The sequence below is a fragment of the Rhagoletis zephyria genome, unplaced genomic scaffold, assembly GCF_001687245.7.
Source record: "Rhagoletis zephyria isolate East Lansing unplaced genomic scaffold, Rhagoletis_zephyria_1.1 Rzeph_scaffold_01593, whole genome shotgun sequence".
NCBI classification, from domain to species: Eukaryota; Metazoa; Arthropoda; class Insecta; order Diptera; family Tephritidae; genus Rhagoletis; species Rhagoletis zephyria.
The window spans coordinates 9625-21324 of NW_016158677.1; positions in this window are offsets into that span (position 1 = coordinate 9625).

Here is an 11700-nt window from a genome sequence, read left to right on the forward strand (position 1 = left end):
CAAGTGGCGCGGTATTACCGAACCCGATCGCGAAAAAAATCGAAAATCTCAATAATTATTCAGTCCGCGTACTGAATAGGAATATGCGCCAAAAGAAATTGAAAAAAATCAACGAGATCAAAAAATAATTATTCAGCCGCGTACTGAATATAAATATATGCGCGAAAAGCAAAAAGAAATCAATCAAAATATAATTAGGAAATAGGCATATCAAGTATGTTAATTAAATAAACGTGGTTAATTACGTGTATTTAAAAGTTCAGTGGGGTTTAAGTTTTATATAAGTGTGGAATATGTTTTTTTTTTTTTCAAAAGTCAGTGGGAATGCTGACCCCTCAACATTAAGAAGGCACAAGTCTACGAAAAATGTATATGGTACAAAAACAAATACAAAAGTCGCTGTTTGGTCCGGCACACCCAACCGCAATGAAAAGCCGGCATATTGGAATGCCCCTCCAAACTTTAAGCGTGTACTGTATTTCGCGTACAAGCTAACTGAGGTATCTTTAGGTCTCAGTGCACCCCACCGCAATGCAGCAAGAGGCAGTCAACGCTTGCCCCCTGAGACATGTGAACTGACTAAGACCCCAATAGTCAGCGCTGGTTGGAGTCCCTGCCCACTCCATCGCGATACGTAGGCGCTCAGGAGCTCCAGCGCAGACCTATGGAGTTAATATATAGATAATAAAATGAGGTTTGCACCGCGACCTAGTGGTCTATTGTGCCCCTGTGACCTATGGAGTTAGCTGGGGTCCGAAAGAAAAATTTAATTATAATCAACTTTTTTTTCAAGAAAAAACACAAGGTGAAAAAAACCACAAAAAAATCTAAAGAAAAATCTATTTACACTAAACTCCACTTAGCGACTATGTTTCCCCAATTCCCGTGATGACATATCGGACCACTGAACAAAAGCGGAGAAAAATGTCAAACTACAAAAAAACTAAGTGCGTTTAGCACTGCCTCAACGGGTGAACAAAAACCTCCGGAGGTCGTGACGTGAAGTCTCGGAGAAGCCTTCGGTTGCTAACCAAGAGGACCGATCCGAACCAGCACACTCAACTCCACTCATCCCGCCGCAACGCAGCAAAGGGCAGCAAAGGCATGCCCCCCTGGGACTTGCGGGATGGTGAAGCCTCATATTCCAATCGGGAGGGGTTAACCAGACCAGACCTCAGGCTACCCCGTTGCCCGCCATCTGTTATGGTACGCAAAGAAGCACTTTATACAAAATAGAAAAGCAAAAGAAACCAAACTAAAAACTCTGAAATAAAAGAAAATGAACAAACCGAAAACCTACCGCCGAATATAAGAGCGCCACCGATTTTGTTGTGACACCCGGTGCTGGCCCACCCTCACCCATGGCTACTGTTGCACCCTAATGTCAGTAGCCCAACTTTAAATCCTTAAAATAACGATATGAGTCAGCATTCCCATTTGGTATTTACAAATATATTCAAAATTCATTTCTTACATCTAATTAAAGTGAAACTAAGATAAGGTAAGTAATTAAGGTAAGTGTATATCCAGTAAGTATGTCCGGTAGGTACGTCAGGTTAGTATAGGTAAGTATAAGTATCAAGGTAAGTCTAATTCTAAGATAAAGTAAGTAACCTAGACGCTAAAGAGTGAATGCTAACCTAGTTGTTTTTCTTTTATTCTTGTGTTTTATCCTTTTAAATAGCTTTTACTTTTAATTTCGAAATGTTTAATATAACCCCTTTTTACGGTAGAAGCAAACTAGTTGTTTTATCGTATTATTATTGATTTAACTAATTATAACTTTATTATATTACTAGCCAATGCGCGCTTGCTTCGCAGCGCCTAATAAGATCTTTTGCGCTGGCCAATACAAAAATAGCGTTTAAAAGTAAAAGCGGTCTGTAAAGAAAACATTTTTAGTTTAAAGTTAAATTGAAATACATAGGCCAAGAATAGTAGCGCTTTGATACCATATGGAATACTAATCCCTTTCGATATCATGAGTTTTACCGATGGTCTTATTTCCACCTGTGAGATCTCCAAGGAGGGCCAAGAAAATCGCATTTCCGGTGTATGAGGGCGGCAGGCAAAGGTGCGCTTACACAATGTTGAGGTCTTTACATGCACACTTAAACGAATCCTCCATTTAGCCATATGAAAAGTAAATTCGTGTAAGATGAATATAGGGCCAAAGCAGACCAAACCCCATGTGGGTTTCTATATATTTCGGCTGCAGCCCAATACATTAGGTCCTTTTTCTGCAAAACCAATGCTTGTCATGACATGAATACGCATTATGAATTTCAATCAGATTTTATAAACGAATTTTTTATCATACAGGTAACTTTGCGAATTTGAACGAAATCAGTTAATAAATACGAATTTTATAAGTAATTCTACTCCAGCGCCACCAGCGTGCTGTTTAGTAGCCTATTAAAGGACCATATATGCAAGGTATAACATTTGACTGGTTTTTGAGTTTAGTTCGAACAACGAAAACGGCTATCATTTTATGCATGTATGTATATTAGAGTGGTCCAAAAAAAAATTTTCCAAGAGAATGTTTGGGGCACCTTCAAAAATTTTTCTTTTTGCCGAAAGAGTGCTGGTACCAAACCTTACGTTTCTATGTATACATTTAGAAGATGCTCATGATGCACATATTTTACTCTAGAAGTATTGTGTATGTATTTATATTAATCAAAGAATTGGTTAAGTAACCTAAGAATATTTCAAATTTAAATTATCTAAAAAAATATCACAAGTTCCAGTTGTCATGGCAACAGTACCTTTTTATAAAAATCATCAATATTTTTGTCAGTTTCGCAGCGATCCGGCAGCACATTTCAAGGTCATCGAGCACCCTGTATTTGTTGAAGTAGAAAACTGAACGTTGGTATAGATATTACAAATATTAAAAGGAAAAAACGAACTAACTAACTAAAACGTTTTCTAGAATGAAAATTTTTTCCCCATACAAAAATTGGACCACTTTAATGTATATATATGTTTCGAATGAAAAAAAATCATTATGAAAGTAATAAAGGTTTCGAATTCGCATTAAAAAAATCGGTTCATAAATAGGGCTCTTATTGGGTCCGTTTTTCGCAAATGCTTTTTCCATCATGCAGGTAGCTTATAATTTGAATTTGAATGAAATCGGTTGATAAAGCCATCTAGCGGGTCTATTTTTGGTAAACGTATTTTACATCATGCTGGTAGCTTACATTTTGAATTTAAAAGAAATCGGTTCATAAATACGATTTTTATTAACTCGACTCCAGCGCCACCCGGCGGGTCTATTTTTAACACACATATTTCTGATCATGGAGGTAGCGCACGTCTTTAATTTGAACGAAATCGGTTCATATATACGAGTTTTATAAATAACTCGACCCCAGCGCCACCTAGCGAGTTTTCTGGTAGCCTATAATAGGACCGTATATGCAAGGTATAACCTCTGAAAATTTGACTGAAATCAATGCAGTAGGTTTTGAGTTAACTCCGAGCAACGAAAACGGCTATTAATTTATATATATAGATTTGTGGTCATCTTTTTAATTACAATTTTAAATGTTTATTTATTTAAAATAATTTTTATTGTTCATTTATTTATTTAAAATTAGGTTATTTAGATTTTAAGAGATTGTAGTTATTTTGGTTATATTTAGCTTAACTTAATGTTGTTTAATTTTAATAACCTTGCTTGAAGTTTCATTTAACTTAACTTAGTTTAAATTAATTCAATTTGATTTAATTTAATTTTGTGTTATTTATTTATTTAAATGCTTCTAGATTTTTCTTCATTTTCTTTATTTAACAAAATTATTCAGGGGTGAATTTATTATGTTCGGGTTTTATTGTTTTACTTAAGCCTAACCTTGGTTTCACATATATAGCTATGTATATATATATGTCGGCCGCTGTGGTGGAGTGGTAAGCAGTGCGCGCTTCCACTCCGCAACGCCTGGGTTCAAACCCTGGTCAAAGCAACATCAAGCAGCAAAAATATAGAAAAAAAAGGTTTTTTCTTAACAGCGGTCGTCCCTCGGCAGGCAATGGCAAACCTCCGAGTGTATTTCTGCCATGAAAAATAGCTTCTCATAAAAATACAATCGCCGTTCGGAGTCGGCGTAAAACTGTAGGTCCCTCCGGTTTGTGTGACAACATCAAGGCGCACGCCACAAATCGGAGGAGAAGCTCGGCCAAACACTAACATATGTGTAAGCGCCAATCTATTATTATTATTATTATTATGTATATGCATCTATATATCTGTGGTACTAAGCAATAATCGCCTAAGTCGAAAAACCGGAGTTCGGGAAAAATGCTTTAAAGATTTGGATTGTAATGTTAACCTTATGGGGAAACCCAAATATTTTCATCTATAACGTTTTAAATAGCCTAGCTAACGAGATGGAAGTTTCACATACACATGGAATAGTAGTTGCAGAAAACGATGGCATATATAACTGAATCCCTTCTTAAGTCGACTTAGGCGGTTATTGCTTATGACCACAGATATATGTATATAGGTATTCACCTATATCTATACTAATATATGTATATTTTGAAAGCCGTTTTTTTTGTGTTCGCAAAGCTCGAGAACGGCTGAACCGATTTTTGTGAAATTTCGGACACCTACTGCAGAATTTCCAAGGATAGTTATAGGCTAAAAAACTCGAACATGGTATGGATATACGAATGCAATGGCATACTCATGGAGAGAAGTGGGGCTATTTGAATCTGTGTGTTTAAGGGCGTCTCTGGATAGTTTCGAGTTATTCCTAACATGCATGATGAGAAAACGAAAATAGTGCCGTGAAAAAATGTACCCGCCAAGTGGCTCAGGAGTCGAGTTACAGTATATTTTGCTTAAATGCACATCCTTCTTTGCACGAAAAACTTGTGCACCTAACCGAAAAAGGCACTTAGGCGAATTTTCTTTACCACTTCAATGAGGAAGGTATCCGAATACCTACGAAACTAAATAATGGAAAAGCACTTATCACGTAGAAAATAATGCAAGTGAAATTTTTTTCGAATGGTATGTTATTATCTATATAACTACATAAATTGATAGCCATTTTCAATGTTCTGCGATATGAGCAAAATAAATAAAAGCTTGTAAAATTAGGTAATTGTAGGGCTAGTGCAGGTAAACTAATACTTTCGTTTATATTTGATACCAGTTGCACAATTTTTAAGGCAGGTATCGCCAATGTGCAGGTATGTTGAATGCATCTATCGGATCAGTTTCCTTATAAATGTTAAAAATAATGTCTCAGATGCGTACTTTGGGGTAGGTATCTTAAATGTGCACTAAAGCATAAAGGCAGCAAAGCAAAATATACTTTATTACTAAAAATTCGTATTTATGATGCGAGGGACAATACCACTACAAAAAAGAGATGCCGGGTTGCTCTGGAGTCGAGTTTTACTAAAAATCGTCGAGTGGAAAAAGTGGCATGCATGTCCGATTACATCGACGTGCTGTACGGCCGAGTACGTCCATCTCCCGTGTGTTCCGATTGGCCCAATGGGCGTGAATTGCCAATATAAGTGTGGGTTAAAGCTTAATTCGTGGACACCAGGGGTCAATCTCAAACGATCATCGTTAAATCAACCAAAAGAACTATTGCGCTCCATGATAAGGCATTTCGTCTGAAATAAGTCTATGTACACTGGATTTCTGTGAACAACGATACGAGCTATACTATAAAGTTTGAAGAGAGATTCACCATCGAACCGGATAACTGTTTCCGCCAGGGAAAGAAGAGGAACAAATTTTTCAAATTTATTTCGCTGTCCGATTAACCGTGATGTAAAATGCCAGATCATTTGGGGAAATTCCAGGAACTTCTTCGCAGACATTATATTTTCGTTTGGTTATTTAAGACTGCCTTGGAAGTATGCCTTCCGACCCCCGAACCATAATATTAGCATATAAATCATGACCGTGAATTGTTGGTGAAAATCTTGGACTAAAAAGTTTCAATAAAAAAATTAATTTTAGGTGGAACGAAGTTCGTCGGGTCTGCTAGTATATACACGTACAGATAAGAATAAGGAAAAAATCTTTTTGTTATTACTATTATTAACTTCCTTTGAGTTTTACTTTCGTTTACATTTAATTTTCCGCTCGCTTTTAATCTCTTAGTTTTTTTTTCTTTTTCAAAAACTCTAATTTTAAATACTTTGGGTTTCTTCCATTGTTATTGTCTGTAATTTTTTAGCTTACTTTTAATTGCTTAGTTTTCCCAAATTTCTACTTTTAAAGATTTTGTGTTTCTTCTTTTCTTTTTTTTGGCTTACTTTTAATTTCTCAAAATTAAGTTTTGTTTAGAAACGGATTTTAGGCCCGAAGGTCTCACCCTTGTGTTGTAGCAGGCCTTGATGGGGCACTGCGGTTGTTGTTGTAGTCGTTGCTCGTGTTGTTGGGGTGATTACTGGTTGTAGCTGGGTGTTATGGCGCGTTGTTGCTCCTCACTGTTGCAACGCTGCTGTGGCGGTTGTGGTTGCTGTAGTGCGTTGTAACCGCTGATATGGCGGTGTTGTTGCACCCGCTGCTGTGGCGGTTGCAGTTGTTCCTCGTTGTTGCCCAGCTGCTGTTGCGGTTGTTGTTGCGGTCGCGCGTTGTTGCTTCCGCGCGTTTTTGTCGTCGTTGCAGTAGCCGCTGCTATGGCGGCGTTGTTGGCGCTCCTATGGTGACCGCGGCTGTGGCGGTTGTCGTTGTTGTTGCTATCGCGTGTTGTTGCCCGCTGCTGTGGCGGTTGTTGTTACTGGCGCGGTGCTGCTGTCGCGCTTTGTACCCGCTGCTGTGGGGGTTGTTGCTGCTAGCGCGGTGTTGCTTCCGCGCGTTGTTGTAGCCGCTACTGAACTATGTTGAGGCTGGTCAGTGTCAGTTTTTATTTTGATAATTCTGGGCTTTCACTTCATATACAATACTACTATTATGATTGCTGTGAGTATTGCAATTACGCCCTACCACATCCATTTGCTATTTTCAAGAACGCCTTTTATCTCTTGCATTCGCTCGTTATTTCGAATATGTGTTTATGAAGGAATGACAATGATAGGTGGTTTTGTTGACTTGTCCCATTTAAAATAGTTTTCTTAGGAGCTAGGAGCTCAATATCGATCTGATGATTAGCTTTGAACTTCTCTCCATTTATCGTAAGAGATTTTTCAAATGTAATTAACAGGGTTCCATTAGCTCTAATCATTTATCCATTTTCTTCGATATCTAGCTTACTGCTGCGTGCGATGATTAATCCGTCTCTAATTACTTCAATCTCTTCTATGTGGTCCACCGCCGTAGTGGGACAATTTGCTGTATGGTTGTTTAGAAGTTGGTAAAGGTGTAACGTAGCAATTCACTACGAAACAATAGTACACAGCACGGTGAAGTACATACGTACCCCGCCGTACATACATATCCCACTATACATACGTACAAACACCACTGTACACACATAACAACGCATATACATACCTTCCGATACATATCGACAACGTACAAACGAAGCATACACACTCCACTGTACATATGTACTCTTCGGCACACTCATACAGCATCAGGCAAAACACTGCTAGCAGCATACCAACCACTTCGTTCGCCAGCTACCATCAGGACAGCGCACACGACGAATTCTCAAACCAAATACGCAGCAACGGGTATAAAAGGATGAACAAGTGCGCAGTCGAGTCAGTCTCGCTAGGTAAGCGTTGGGCTTGACTAGTCGGTTGGCGTCTAGTGGTGTGTCCTCGGACGCACTAAATCGTCTCTGACTAGTCAACCCAAACATTGCTTGACCAGCCGCTTGGCGTCTAGTGGTGTGTCTTCGGACGCACTAAATCGTCTTCGGCTGGTTAATCCAGGCACTGCTCGACCAATCGGTTGGCGTCTAGTGGTGTGTTTTCGGACGCACTAAATCGTCTCCGGTTGGCCGATCCGCGGTTACCGCCGCCCCTATTCCAGCCCCTACTCACGTAGTGTGCAATTATGGGAGCGGCGGTACCTGACGAGTCTTGCTAGGTCGCTTCGCGCCATCGGTTGCCGAGTCTCCGAGTAACAATACGAACCACCCGTTGCCATTAGAAGACATCCGCTGCCGAAGATCACCCGTCGGGCCGCCGCTCACCGTCGCGCAACCGTTGAGGAGAGTTACTCGCCGTGCCTCCGCCACTGGTCACCAATTGCTCAACCGTTACCGAGAATTACTCGCAACAGTCGTTGAGAATCACCCGCTNACCGTTGCCGAGAATTACTCGCCGTACCGCCGCCGCTGGTCACCGATTGCTCAACCGTTGCCGAGAATTACTCGCCGTACCGCCGCCGCTGGTCACCGATTGCTCAACCGTTGCTCAACGGCTGTTGAGAATCACCCACCGTGCTGCTAGCGTGCTCACCGTTGCTCAACCGTTCCTTCACTGTTGCCAAGAGCCACCCGTCGCGCTGCTAGCGCCTTCACCGTTGCTCCGCCGCTCCTGAGAATCGTCCGCCGTACGGCTGGCACTCTCATCGTCATCCACTCCGACCCGACCGTCCGACGACAACGAACGTCACCTCGCGCTCTCTCTCTCTCTTTCTCTCTCTCTCTTCGGACATAAGGTTGTTGGCACTCTAGTTATAGCGCTGTGTGTGTGTGTGTGTGTTCGAAGTAAATACACGAAAATAGTATGTTTTATTTAGTGGGGGTTAGTGGGACCTTCGCTGGACTCTGGATCGGCTGAGTTCACCTCAGCCTTCGACAAAACCCACCTCATAAATGGCGCCCGAGCAGGGACCCAGCTCTGCAGGCGCATGTGCAAAAAACTTAACAAGCACCAACAGATGACACACGCGCCAGCGAGAGTAACACCAATACGCTGAACGTCGACTCCCTCAGCTGGATATATCTGCTAAAAAAGGAGAAGTTAATAGAGGAGTGCAAGCGGCACCGAATTTTCTCACCCTTGTGTTGTAGCAGGCCTTGATGGGGCACTGCGGTTGTTGTTGTAGTCGTTGCTCGTGTTGTTGTGGTGATTACTGGTTGTAGCTGGGTGTTATGGCGCGTTGTTGCTCCTCACTGTTGCAACGCTGCTGTGGCGGTTGTTGTTGCTGTAGTGCGTTGTAACCGCTGATATGGCGGTGTTGTTGCACCCGGTTGTCGTTGTTGTTGCTATCGCGTGTTGTTGCCCGCTGCTGTGGCGGTTGTTGTTACTGGCGCGGTGCTGCTGTCGCGCTTTGTACCCGCTGCTGTGGGGGTTGTTGCTGCTAGCGCGGTGTTGGTTCCGCGCGTTGTTGTAGCCGCTACTGTGGCGGTAGTTGTTGCCTTTGCACGTTGTTGTCATTGTGCGCGTTGGCGTTACTGTCGCGCATTGTTGTTGCCATCGCGCGTTGTTGAAGTCGCTGGTGTGGCGGTTGTTGTTACTTGCTTTTCGCGCGATGTTGTGGCCGCTTTTGTTGTGGCGTGGTGGTGACCTCCAGTTATTGCCGGCGTTGTTACTGCCGCTGATCTGAAGTGGAATGGATCTGCTGGAGAAAGGAAAAAAAATACTATTAGAGATTTGAAAATGGAGTAAAATATGTATTGCGATATAAAAAATGTACACTCGGGTTAGGCCATCCACCGTAATTTTGCGAAGGACACATACCCCATGTGCAGCAACTTATAACTTTGTCGTTGGAACTTATTCAACCGCGAAAGATATCTTTTAGTAAAGAATGATAACTAATGTATGAAATGGCTTTAACAAAAATACAATTAGCGATACGAAATCAGCTGTTGGATTAGCTAGTGGTGGAAAAGTGGTTACAATCGTACCTTTATTTAGTTTGAAAGTACATTCGGTAAATACAAACAATTTTAGGTACATTTGGAACGTAGCCAAATAGTTTCTTAGGAAATCAGTTCTTATTTTTACTGACATTTCAACGTATTTTATTGTGCGGGCAATTGGTCTAATAGCTTCCCTCCTTTGTGAAGAGGCATACCAATGATACAGAAGGGTGGTCAAAGTAACGCAACTGTAGTTGATTTCGCCAGATAGGCGGAAATAACTGGGAGGAAAGTGACTCACCTTTTCTACAAAATAGTTTTGTCTCGCACTGCTCGAAGAGATTCTTTTCATAGCCAAACATTGGTTTAATGTGAGTACCAAAAGGGATATGGCAACGATGATGGGAATTGTTATCCTACTATTTTTCTTTATATAGAAAAACATATTGACTTTTTAGATACATCTATCTAAATACTTTTAGGTAAAGTTTTCCTTAAATTAGGTACAGTTTTATAATTCAATTTTCCATCCCTGGTGGAATATCAGCTGTAAAATAGAACCAGAAACAAACAGCTGATTGCTCTTTGTTCAATAAACATACCTCCAAGTCAAAACTAAACATACCTAGCAGGGTTGCATAGAGAATCTGACACAAATTGATTGCCAATTAATTATTAATTGGCAATTAATAATTGGAATTTTTCTATGATAAATTGGGTAACAATTAAGGTCTAAATTGGTGGAAAGTTTCTTAATTGCCAATTTGGTGTCTGTTTGAACATAGTCTTATTTTTCCTTCATAAAATACTTACCGTCCTTGCTCGCAGTTGAAGCGTCGTCCAATATTTGGCGATTTCCTGTCGTTGTTTTCTGCCTCGAGTTTTCCCAATGATTTCGGGCTGTCGTGTCCAAATGGGTGCCCCGATCCAAAAAAAGGTTCACCCACAATTGTAGTATAAGATGTTTTTGGTTGTCAAATTAGGACTGGCTTTATTTGAATATTCATATTCTATTCTACCTATGCTACTTCTTAAGTCTATTTCTTATTTTCTAATTTCTTAAAGCTAAATGGTTGACGCTGCATTTGTATTCACATTTAGTCACGTACATGCATTCGTTCCCACGTTTGTACATTTGCTGCTGCTGCTGGTGTCAAGTGGCACCTTCCACTACATATGTTAACTACCCTCCCCATCAAATGTGGTTGCCCTTAGCCACAATTGCTTCCAAGCGGGCTCTAATATCTTCTTTGCTTTTGGCAATGTTCATCGTTGACAAACTATGTTGAGGCTGGTCAGTGTCAGTTTTTATTTTGATAATTCTGGGCTTTAACTTCATATACAATACTACTATTATGATTGCTGTGAGTATTGCAATTTCGCCCTACCACATCCATTTGCTATTTTCAAGAACGCCTTTTATCTCTTGCATTCGCTCGTTATTTCGAATATGTGTTTATGAAGGAATGACAATGATAGGTGGTTTTGTTGACTTGTCCCATTTAAAATAGTTTTCTTAGGAGCTAGGAGCTCAATATCAATCTGATGATTTGCTTTGAATTTCTCTCCATTTATCGTAAGAGATTTTTCAAATGTAATTAACAGGGTTCCATTAGCTGTAATCATTTCTCCATTTTCTTCTATATCTAGCTTACTGCTGCGTGCGATGATTAATCCGTCTCTAATTACTTCAATCTCTTCTATGTGGTCCACCGCCGCAGTGGGACAATTTGCTGTATGGTTGTTTAGAAGTTGGAAAAGGTGTAACGTAGCAATTCACTACGAAACAATAGTACACAGCACGGTGAAGTACATACGTACCCCGCCGTACATACATATCCCACTATACATACGTACAAAAACAACTGTACACACATAACAACGCATATACATACCTTCCGATACATATCGACAACGTACAAACGAAGCATACACACTCCACTGCACATATATA